Source organism: Podarcis raffonei, chromosome 10, assembly GCF_027172205.1.
Source record: "Podarcis raffonei isolate rPodRaf1 chromosome 10, rPodRaf1.pri, whole genome shotgun sequence".
In the NCBI taxonomy this organism is placed as follows: Eukaryota; Metazoa; Chordata; class Lepidosauria; order Squamata; family Lacertidae; genus Podarcis; species Podarcis raffonei.
In genome coordinates, this window is record NC_070611.1 from 8,762,835 (window position 1) to 8,775,332 (window position 12,498).

Below are 12,498 nucleotides of genomic sequence, written 5' to 3' on the forward strand. Positions count from 1 at the left end.
GACAACTTAACCGGCGGAAAAATATTTTTTGAAAAAATCCCTAAGCCCCGGGGTCACAGTTTCAGCAAAAATCTGACTTTTGGAAATTCACTCAAAAATGGTGCTAAACGGTTGTAAATGCTCCCGTGAAAGGTTTGGCGGTCGAAACAGAAGGCTTTTTATCACAGGACAAGAAATCAGCCCTCGACAACTTAACCGGCGGAAAAAGATTTTTTGAAAAAATCCCTAAGCCCCGGGGTCACAATTTCAGCAAAAATCTGACTTTTGGCAATTCACTCAAAAATGATGCCAAACTGTTGCAAATGCTCCCCTGAAAGCTTTTGCGAAGGAAACAGAAGGCTTTTTATCACAGGAGAAGAAATCAGCCCTCGACAACTAAACCGGCAGAAAAATATTTTTTGAAAAAATCCCTAAGCCCCGGGGTCACAATTTCTGAAAAAATCTGACTTTTGGCAATTCACTCAAAAATGGTGCTAAACGTTTGCAAATGCTCCCGTGAAAGGTTTGGCGGTCGACATAGAAGGCTTTTTATCACAGGAGAAGAAATCAGCCATCGACAACTTAACCGGCGGAAAAATATTTTTTGAAAAAATCCCTAAGCCCCGGGGTCACAATTTCTGAAAAAATCTGACTTTTGGCAATTCACTCAAAAATGGTGCTAAACGGTTGCAAATGCTCCTGTGAAAGGTTTGGCGGTCGAAACAGAAGGCTTTTTATCACAGGACAAGAAATCAGCCCTCGAAAACTTAAGCACCGGAAAAATATTTTTTGAAAAAATCCCTAAGCCCCGGGGTCACAGTTTCAGCAAAAATCTTACTTTCGGCAATTCACTCAAAAATGGTGCTAAACGGTTGCAAATGCTCCCGTGAAAGGTTTGGCGGTCGAAACAGAAGGCTTTTTATCACAGGAGAAGAAATCAGCCCTCGACAACTTAACCGGCGGAAAAAGATTTTTTGAAAAAATCCCTAAGCCCCGGGGTCACAATTTCATCAAAAACCTGACTTTCGGCATTTCACTCAAAAATGGTGCCAAACGGCTGCAAATGCTCCCCTGAGAGGTTTGGCCGTCGAAAAAGAAGGCTTTATATCACAGAACAAGAAATCAACCATGGATAACTTAACCAGCAGAAAAATGGTGCCAAACGGTTGCAAATGCTCCCCTGAGAGGTTTGGTGGGCGAAACAGAAGGCTTTTTATCAGGGGAAAAGAAATCAGCCCTCGACAACTTAACCGGCAGAAAAAAATTTTCTTGAAAAAATCCGTAAGCCCCGGGGTCACAATTTCATCAAAAATCTGACTTTCGGCATTTCACTCAAAAATGGTGCCAAACGGTTGCAAATGCTCCCCTGAGAGGTTTGGCGGTCGAAACAGAAGGCTATTAATCACGGGGAAAGAAATCAGCCCTCGACAACTTAACCGGCAGAAAAAGATTTTTTTGAAAAAATCCCTAATTTCATCAAAAATCTGACTTTCGGCAATTCACTCAAAAATGGTGCCAAACGGTTGCAAATGCTCCCCTGAGAGGTTTGGCCGTCGAAAAAAAAAGGCTTTATATCAAAGAGCAAGAAATCAACCATGGACAACTTAACTAGGTGAAAAATGGAGCCAAATGGTTGCAAATGCTCCCCTGAGAGGTTTCGAGGTCGAAACAGAAGGCTTTTTATCAGGGGAAAAGAAATCAGCCCTCGACAACTTAACTGGCAGAAAAAGATTTTTTTGAAAAAATCCCTAAGCCCCGGGGTCACAATTTCATCAAAAATCTGACTTTCGGCATTTCACTCAAAAATGGTGCCAAACGGTTGCAAATGCTCCCCTGAGAGGTTTGGCGGTCGAAACAGAAGGCTTTTAATCACGGGAAAAGAAATCAGCCCTCAACAACTTAACGGGCAGAAAAAGATTTTTTTGAAAAAATCCCTAAGCCCCGGGGTCACAATTTCATCAAAAATCTTACTTTCGGCAATTCACTCAAAAATGGAGCTAAACGGTTGCAATTGCTCCCGTGAAACGTTTGGCGGTCGAAACAGAAGGCTTTTTATCACAGGAGAAGAAATCAGCACTCGACAACTAAACCGGCGGAAAAAGATTTTTTGAAAAAATCCCTAAGCTCCGGGGTCACAATTTCTGAAAAAATCTGACTTTTGGAAATTCACTCAAAAATGGTGCTAAACGGTTGCAAATGCTCCCGTGAAAGGTTTGGCCATCGAAACAGAAGGCTTTTTATCACAGGAGAAGAAATCAGCCCTCAACAACTTGACCGGCGGAAAAAGATTTTTTGTAAAAATCCCTAAGGCCCGGGGTCACAATTTCAGCAAAAATCTGACTTTTGGCAATTCACTCAAAAATGATGCCAAACTGTTGCAAATGCTCCCCTGAAAGCTTTTGCGAAGGAAACAGAAGGCTTTTTATCACAGGAGAAGAAATCAGCCCTCGACAACTAAACCGGCAGAAAAATATTTTTTGAAAAAATCCCTAAGCCCCGGGGTCACAATTTCTGAAAAAATCTGACTTTTGGCAATTCACTCAAAAATGGTGCTAAACGTTTGCAAATGCTCCCGTGAAAGGTTTGGCGGTCGAAGTAGAAGGCTTTTTATCACAGGACAAGAAATCAGCCCTCGACAACTTAACTGACAGAAAAAGATTTTTTTGAAAAAATCCCTAAGCCCCGGGGTCACATTTTCATCAAAAATCTGTCTTTCGGCATTTCACTCAAAAATGGTGCAAAACGGTTGCAAATGCTCCCGTGAGAGGTTTGGTGGTCGAAACAGAAGGCTTTTTATCAGAGGACAAGAAATCAGCCCTCAAAAATTTAAGCGGCGGAAAAATATTTTTTGAAAAAATCCCTAAGCCCCGGGGTCACAATTTCTGAAAAAATCTGACCTTTGGCAATTCACTCAAAAATGGTGCCAAACTGTTGCAAATGCTCCCCTGAAAGCTTTTGCGAAGGAAACAGAAGGCTTTTTATCACAGGAGAAGAAATCAGCAATCGACAACTAAACCGGCGGAAAAAGATTTTTTGAAAAAATCCCTAAGCCCCGGGGTCACAATTTCTGAAAAAATCTGACCTTTGGCAATTCACTCAAAAATGGTGCTAAACGGTTGCAAATGCTCCCGTGAAAGGTTTGGCGGTCGAAACAGAAGGCTTTTTATCACAGGAGAAGAAATCAGCCCTCGACAACTAAACCGGCAGAAAAATATTTTTTGAAAAAATCCCTAAGCCCCGGGGTCACAATTTCTGAAAAAATCTGACCTTTGGCAATTCACTCAAAAATGGTGCTAAACGGTTGCAAATTCTCCCGTGAAAGGTTTGGCGGTTGAAACAGAAGGCTTTTTATCACAGGAGAAGAAATCAGCCCTCGAAAATTTAAGCGGCGGAAAAATATTTTTTGAAAAAATCCCTAAGCCCCGGGGTCACAGTTTCAGCAAAAATCTGACTTTTGGCAATTCACTTAAAAATGGTGCTAAACGGTTGCAAATGCTCCCGTGAAAGGTTTGGCGGTCGAAACAGAAGGCTTTTTATCACAGGAGAGGAAATCAGCCCTCAAAAATTTAAGCGGCGGAAAAATATTTTTTGAAAAAATCCCTAAGCCCCGGGGTCACAGTTTCAGCAAAAATCTGACTTTTGGCAATTCACTCAAAAATGATGCCAAACTGTTGCAAATGCTCCCCTGAAAGCTTTTGCGAAGGAAACAGAAGGCTTTTTATCACAGGAGAAGAAATCAGCCCTCGACAACTAAACCGGCAGAAAAATATTTTTTGAAAAAATCCCTAAGCCCCGGGGTCACAATTTCAGCAAAAATCTGACTTTTGGCAATTCACTCAAAAATGGTGCTAAACGGTTGCAAATGCTCCCGTGAAAGGTTTGGCGGTCGAAACCGAAGGCTTTTTATCACAGGAGAAGAAATCAGCCCTCGACAACTTAACCGGCGGAAAAATATTTTTTGAAAAAATCCCTAAGCCCCAGGGTCACAATTTCAGCAAAAATCTGACTTTTGGCAATTCACTCAAAAATGGTGCTAAACGGTTGCAAATGCTCCCGTGAAAGGTTTGGCGAACGAAACAGAAGGCTTTTTATCACAGGACAAGAAATCAGCCCTCGAAAACTTAAGCGGAGGAAAAATATTTTTTGAAAAAATCCCTAAGCCCCGGGGTCACAATTTCAGCAAAAATCTGACTTTTGGCAATTCACTCAAAAATGATGCCAAACTGTTGCAAATGCTCCCCTGAAAGCTTTTGCGAAGGAAACAGAAGGCTTTTTATCACAGGAGAAGAAATCAGCCCTCGACAACTAAACCGGCGGAAAAAGATTTTTTGAAAAAATCCCTAAGCCCCGGGGTCACAATTTCTGAAAAAATCTGACTTTTGGCAATTCACTCAAAAATGGTGCTAAACGGTTGCAAATGCTCCCGTGAAAGGTTTGGCGGTCGAAATAGAAGGCTTTTTATCACAGGAGAAGAAATCAGCCATCGACAACTTAACCGGCGGAAAAAGATTTTTTGAAAAAATCCCTAAGCCCCGGGGTCACAATTTCAGCAAAAATCTGACTTTTGGCAATTCACTCAAAAATGATGCCAAACTGTTGCAAATGCTCCCCTGAAAGCTTTTGCGAAGGAAACAGAAGGCTTTTTATCACAGGAGAAGAAATCAGCCCTCGACAACTAAACCGGCAGTAAAATATTTTTTGAAAAAATCCCTAAGCCCCGTGGTCACAATTTCTGAAAAAATCTGACTTTTGGCAATTCACTCAAAAATGGTGCTAAACGTTTGCAAATGCTCCCGTGAAAGGTTTGGCGGTCGAAACAGAAGGCTTTTTATCACAGGAGAAGAAATCAGCCCTCAAAAATTTAAGCGGCGGAAAAATATTTTTTGAAAAAATCCCTAAGCCCCGGGGTCACAGTTTCAGCAAAAATCTGACTTTTGGCAATTCACTCAAAAATGATGCCAAACTGTTGCAAATGCTCCCCTGAAAGCTTTTGCGAAGGAAACAGAAGGCTTTTTATCACAGGAGAAGAAATCAGCCCTCGACAACTAAACCGGCAGAAAAATATTTTTTGAAAAAATCCCTAAGCCCCGGGGTCACAATTTCAGCAAAAATCTGACTTTTGGCAATTCACTCAAAAATGGTGCTAAACGGTTGCAAATGCTCCCGTGAAAGGTTTGGCGAACGAAACAGAAGGCTTTTTATCACAGGACAAGAAATCAGCCCTCGAAAACTTAAGCGGAGGAAAAATATTTTTTGAAAAAATCCCTAAGCCCCGGGGTCACAATTTCAGCAAAAATCTGACTTTTGGCAATTCACTCAAAAATGATGCCAAACTGTTGCAAATGCTCCCCTGAAAGCTTTTGCGAAGGAAACAGAAGGCTTTTTATCACAGGAGAAGAAATCAGCCCTCGACAACTAAACCGGCAGAAAAATATTTTTTGAAAAAATCCCTAAGCCCCGGGGTCACAATTTCAGCAAAAATCTGACTTTTGGCAATTCACTCAAAAATGGTGCTAAACGGTTGCAAATGCTCCCGTGAAAGGTTTGGCGGTCGAAACCGAAGGCTTTTTATCACAGGAGAAGAAATCAGCCCTCGACAACTTAACCGGCGGAAAAAGATTTTTTGAAAAAATCCCTAAGCCCCGGGGTCACAATTTCAGCAAAAATCTGACTTTTGGCAATTCACTCAAAAATGGTGCTAAACGGTTGCAAATGCTCCCGTGAAAGGTTTGGCGGTCGAAACAGAAGGCTTTTTATCACAGGACAAGAAATCAGCCCTCGAAAACTTAAGCGGAGGAAGAATATTTTTTGAAAAAATCCCTAAGCCCCGGGGTCACAATTTCAGCAAAAATCTGTCTTTTGGCAATTCACTCAAAAATGATGCCAAATGTTGCAAATGCTCCCCTGAAAGCTTTTGCGAAGGAAACAGAAGGCTTTTTATCACAGGAGAAGAAATCAGCAATCGACAACTAAACCGGCGGAAAAAGATTTTTTGAAAAAATCCCTAAGCCCCGGGGTCACAATTTCTGAAAAAATCTGACCTTTGGCAATTCACTCAAAAATGGTGCTAAACGTTTGCAAATGCTCCCGTGAAAGGTTTGGCGGTCGAAGTAGAAGGCTTTTTATCACAGGACAAGAAATCAGCCCTCGACAACTTAACTGACAGAAAAAGATTTTTTTGAAAAAATCCCTAAGCCCCGGGGTCACATTTTCATCAAAAATCTGTCTTTCGGCATTTCACTCAAAAATGGTGCAAAACGGTTGCAAATGCTCCCGTGAGAGGTTTGGTGGTCGAAACAGAAGGCTTTTTATCAGAGGACAAGAAATCAGCCCTCAAAAATTTAAGCGGCGGAAAAATATTTTTTGAAAAAATCCCTAAGCCCCGGGGTCACAATTTCTGAAAAAATCTGACCTTTGGCAATTCACTCAAAAATGGTGCCAAACTGTTGCAAATGCTCCCCTGAAAGCTTTTGCGAAGGAAACAGAAGGCTTTTTATCACAGGAGAAGAAATCAGCAATCGACAACTAAACCGGCGGAAAAAGATTTTTTGAAAAAATCCCTAAGCCCCGGGGTCACAATTTCTGAAAAAATCTGACCTTTGGCAATTCACTCAAAAATGGTGCTAAACGGTTGCAAATGCTCCCGTGAAAGGTTTGGCGGTCGAAACAGAAGGCTTTTTATCACAGGAGAAGAAATCAGCCCTCGACAACTAAACCGGCAGAAAAATATTTTTTGAAAAAATCCCTAAGCCCCGGGGTCACAATTTCTGAAAAAATCTGACCTTTGGCAATTCACTCAAAAATGGTGCTAAACGGTTGCAAATTCTCCCGTGAAAGGTTTGGCGGTTGAAACAGAAGGCTTTTTATCACAGGAGAAGAAATCAGCCCTCGAAAATTTAAGCGGCGGAAAAATATTTTTTGAAAAAATCCCTAAGCCCCGGGGTCACAGTTTCAGCAAAAATCTGACTTTTGGCAATTCACTCAAAAATGATGCCAAACTGTTGCAAATGCTCCCCTGAAAGCTTTTGCGAAGGAAACAGAAGGCTTTTTATCACAGGAGAAGAAATCAGCAATCGACAACTAAACCGGCGGAAAAATATTTTTTGAAAAAATCCCTAAGCCCCGGGGTCACAATTTCTGAAAAAATCTGACCTTTGGCAATTCACTTAAAAATGGTGCTAAACGGTTGCAAATGCTCCCGTGAAAGGTTTGGCGGTCGAAACAGAAGGCTTTTTATCACAGGAGAGGAAATCAGCCCTCAAAAATTTAAGCGGCGGAAAAATATTTTTTGAAAAAATCCCTAAGCCCCGGGGTCACAGTTTCAGCAAAAATCTGACTTTTGGCAATTCACTCAAAAATGATGCCAAACTGTTGCAAATGCTCCCCTGAAAGCTTTTGCGAAGGAAACAGAAGGCTTTTTATCACAGGAGAAGAAATCAGCCCTCGACAACTAAACCGGCAGAAAAATATTTTTTGAAAAAATCCCTAAGCCCCGGGGTCACAATTTCAGCAAAAATCTGACTTTTGGCAATTCACTCAAAAATGGTGCTAAACGGTTGCAAATGCTCCCGTGAAAGGTTTGGCGGTCGAAACCGAAGGCTTTTTATCACAGGAGAAGAAATCAGCCCTCGACAACTTAACCGGCGGAAAAATATTTTTTGAAAAAATCCCTAAGCCCCAGGGTCACAATTTCAGCAAAAATCTGACTTTTGGCAATTCACTCAAAAATGGTGCTAAACGGTTGCAAATGCTCCCGTGAAAGGTTTGGCGAACGAAACAGAAGGCTTTTTATCACAGGACAAGAAATCAGCCCTCGAAAACTTAAGCGGAGGAAAAATATTTTTTGAAAAAATCCCTAAGCCCCGGGGTCACAATTTCAGCAAAAATCTGACTTTTGGCAATTCACTCAAAAATGATGCCAAACTGTTGCAAATGCTCCCCTGAAAGCTTTTGCGAAGGAAACAGAAGGCTTTTTATCACAGGAGAAGAAATCAGCCCTCGACAACTAAACCGGCGGAAAAATATTTTTTGAAAAAATCCCTAAGCCCCGGGGTCACAATTTCAGCAAAAATCTGACTTTTGGCAATTCACTCAAAAATGGTGCTAAACGGTTGCAAATGCTCCCGTGAAAGGTTTGGCGGTCGAAACAGAAGGCTTTTTATCACAGGAGAAGAAATCAGCCCTCGAAAACTTAAGCGGAGGAAAAAGATTTTTTGAAAAAATCCCTAAGCCCCGGGGTCACAGTTTCAGCAAAAATCTGACTTTTGGCAATTCACTCAAAAATGATGCCAAACTGTTGCAAATGCTCCCCTGAAAGCTTTTGCGAAGGAAACAGAAGGCTTTTTATCACAGGAGAAGAAATCAGCCCTCGACAACTAAACTGGCAGAAAAATATTTTTTGAAAAAATCCCTAAGCCCCGGGGTCACAATTTCAGCAAAAATCTGACTTTTGGCAATTCACTCAAAAATGGTGCTAAACGGTTGCAAATGCTCCCGTGAAAGGTTTGGCGAACGAAACAGAAGGCTTTTTATCACAGGACAAGAAATCAGCCCTCGAAAACTTAAGCGGAGGAAAAATATTTTTTGAAAAAATCCCTAAGCCCCGGGGTCACAATTTCAGCAAAAATCTGACTTTTGGCAATTCACTCAAAAATGATGCCAAACTGTTGCAAATGCTCCCCTGAAAGCTTTTGCGAAGGAAACAGAAGGCTTTTTATCACAGGAGAAGAAATCAGCCCTCGACAACTAAACCGGCAGAAAAATATTTTTTGAAAAAATCCCTAAGCCCCGGGGTCACAATTTCAGCAAAAATCTGACTTTTGCCAATTCACTCAAAAATGGTGCTAAACGGTTGCAAATGCTCCCCTGAAAGATTTGGCGGTCGAAACCGAAGGCTTTTTATCACAGGAGAAGAAATCAGCCCTCGACAACTTAACCGGCGGAAAAAGATTTTTTGAAAAAATCCCTAAGCCCCGGGGTCACAATTTCAGCAAAAATCTGACTTTTGGCAATTCACTCAAAAATGGTGCTAAACGGTTGCAAATGCTCCCGTGAAAGGTTTGGCGGTCGAAACAGAAGGCTTTTTATCACAGGACAAGAAATCAGCCCTCGAAAACTTAAGCGGAGGAAGAATATTTTTTGAAAAAATCCCTAAGCCCCGGGGTCACAATTTCAGCAAAAATCTGTCTTTTGGCAATTCACTCAAAAATGATGCCAAATGTTGCAAATGCTCCCCTGAAAGCTTTTGCGAAGGAAACAGAAGGCTTTTTATCACAGGAGAAGAAATCAGCAATCGACAACTAAACCGACGGAAAAAGATTTTTTGAAAAAATCCCTAAGCCCCGGGGTCACAATTTCAGGAAAAATCTGACTTTTGGCAATTCACTCAAAAATGGTGCTAAACGTTTGCAAATGCTCCCGTGAAAGGTTTGGTGGTCGAAACAGAAGGCTTTTTATCACAGGAGAAGAAATCAGCCCTCAAAAATTTAAGCGGCGGAAAAATATTTTTTGAAAAAATCCCTAAGCCCCGGGGTCACAGTTTCAGCAAAAATCTGACTTTTGACAATTCACTCAAAAATGATGCCAAACTGTTGCAAATGCTCCCCTGAAAGCTTTTTCGAAGGAAACAGAAGGCTTTTTATCACAGGAGAAGAAATCAGCCCTCGACAACTAAACCGGCAGAAAAAGATTTTTTGAAAACATCCCTAAGCCCCGGGGTCACAATTTCAGCAAAAATCTGACTTTTGGCAATTCACTCAAAAATGGTGCTAAACGGTTGCAAATGCTCCCGTGAAAGGTTTGGCGGTCGAAACCGAAGGCTTTTTATCACAGGAGAAGAAATCAGCCCTCGACAACTTAACCGGCGGAAAAATATTTTTTGAAAAAATCCCTAAGCCCCGGGGTCACAATTTCAGCAAAAATCTGACTTTTGGCAATTCACTCAAAAATGGTGCTAAACGGTTGCAAATGCTCCCGTGAAAGGTTTGGCGAACGAAACAGAAGGCTTTTTATCACAGGACAAGAAATCAGCCCTCGAAAACTTAAGCGGCGGAAAAATATTTTTTGAAAAAATCCCTAAGCCCCGGGGTCACAATTTCAGCAAAAATCTGACTTTTGGCAAATCACTCAAAAATGATGCCAAACTGTTGCAAATGCTCCCGTGAAAGGTTTGGCGGTCGAAACAGAAGGCTTTTTATCACAGGAGAAGAAATCAGCCCTCGACAACTAAACCGGCAGAAAAATATTTTTTGAAAAAATCCCTAAGCCCCGGGGTCACAATTTCAGGAAAAATCTGACTTTTGGCAATTCACTCAAAAATGGTGCTAAACGTTTGCAAATGCTCCCGTGAAAGGTTTGGCGGTCGAAATAGAAGGCTTTTTATCACAGGAGAAGAAATCAGCCATCGACAACTTAACCGGCGGAAAAAGATTTTTTGAAAAAATCCCTAAACCCCGGGGTCACAATTTCTGAAAAAATATGACTTTTGGCAATTCAATCAAAAATGGTGCTAAACGATTGCAAATGCTCCCGTGAAAGGTTTGGCGGTCGAAACAGAAGGCTTTTTATCACAGGAGAAGAAATCAGCCCTCAAAAACTTAAGCGGCGGAAAAATATTTTTTGAAAAAATCCCTAAGCTCCGGGGTCATAATTTCAGCAAAAATCTGACTTTTGGCAATTCACTCAAAAATGATGCCAAACTGTTGCAAATGCTCCCCTGAAAGCTTTTGCGAAGGAAACAGAAGGCTTTTTATCACAGGAGAAGAAATCAGCCCTCGACAACTAAACCGGCAGAAAAATATTTTTTGAAAAAATCCCTAAGCCCCGGGGTCACAATTTCAGCAAAAATCTGACTTTTGGAAATTCACTCAAAAATGGTGCTAAACGGTTGCAAATGCTCCCGTGAAAGGTTTGGCGGTCGAAACCGAAGGCTTTTTATCACAGGAGAAGAAATCAGCCCTCGACAACTTAACCGGCGGAAAAAGATTTTTTGAAAAAATCCCTAAGCCCCGGGGTCACAATTTCAGCAAAAATCTGACTTTTGGCAATTCACTCAAAAATGGTGCTAAACGGTTGCAAATGCTCCCGTGAAAGGTTTGGCGGTCGAAACAGAAGGCTTTTTATCACAGGACTAGAAATCAGCCCTCGAAAACTTAAGCGGAGGAAAAAGATTTTTTGAAAAAATCCCTAAGCCCCGGGGTCACAATTTCAGCAAAAATCTGTCTTTTGGCAATTCACTCAAAAATGATGCCAAACTGTTGCAAATGCTCCCCTGAAAGCTTTTGCGAAGGAAACAGAAGGCTTTTTATCACAGGAGAAGAAATCAGCCCTCGACAACTAAACCGGCGGAAAAAGATTTTTTGAAAAAATCCCTAAGCTCCGGGGTCACAATTTCAGCAAAAATCTGACTTTTGGAAATTCACTCAAAAATGGTGCTAAACGGTTGCAAATGCTCCCGTGAAAGGTTTGGCGGTCGAAACAGAAGGCTTTTTATCACAGGAGAAGAAATCAGCCCTCCACAACTTAAGCGGCGGAAAAAGATTTTTTGAAAAAATCCATAAGCCCCGGGGTCACAGTTTCAGGAAAAATCTGACTTTTGGGAATTCACTCAAAAATGATGCCAAACTGTTGCAAATGCTCCCCTGAAAGCTTTTGCGAAGGAAACAGAAGGCTTTTTATCACAGGAGAAGAAATCAGCCCTCGACAACTAAACCGGCAGAAAAATATTTTTTGAAAAAATCCCTAAGCCCCGGGGTCACAATTTCAGCAAAAATCTGACTTTTGGAAATTCACTCAAAAATGGTGCTAAACGGTTGCAAATGCTCCCGTGAAAGGTTTGGCGGTCGAAACCGAAGGCTTTTTATCACAGGAGAAGAAATCAGCCCTCAACAACTTAAGCGGCGGAAAAAGATTTTTTGAAAAAATCCCTAAGCCCCGGGGTCACAATTTCAGCAAAAATCTGACTTTTGGCAATTCACTCAAAAAATGATGCCAAACTGTTGCAAATGCTCCCCTGAAAGCTTTTGCGAAGGAAACATAAGGCTTTTTATCACAGGAGAAGAAATCAGCAATCGACAACTAAACCGGCGGAAAAAGATTTTTTGAAAAAATCCCTAAGCCCCGGGGTCACAATTTCTGAAAAAATCTGACCTTTGGCAATTCACTCAAAAATGGTGCTAAACGGTTGCAAATGCTCCCGTGAAAGGTTTGGCGGTTGAAACAGAAGGCTTTTTATCACAGGAGAAGAAATCAGCCCTCAACAATTTGACCGGCGGAAAAAGATTTTTTGAAAAAATCCCTAAGCCCCGGGGTCACAATTTCAGCAAAAATCTGACTTTTGGCAATTCAATCAAAAATGGTGCTAAACGATTGCAAATGCTCCCGTGAAAGGTTTGGCGGTCGAAACAGAAGGCTTTTTATCACAGGAGAAGAAATCAGCCCTCGAAAACTTAAGCGGCGGAAAAATATTTTTTGAAAAAATCCCTAAGCCCCGGGGTCACAATTTCAGCAAAAATCTGACTT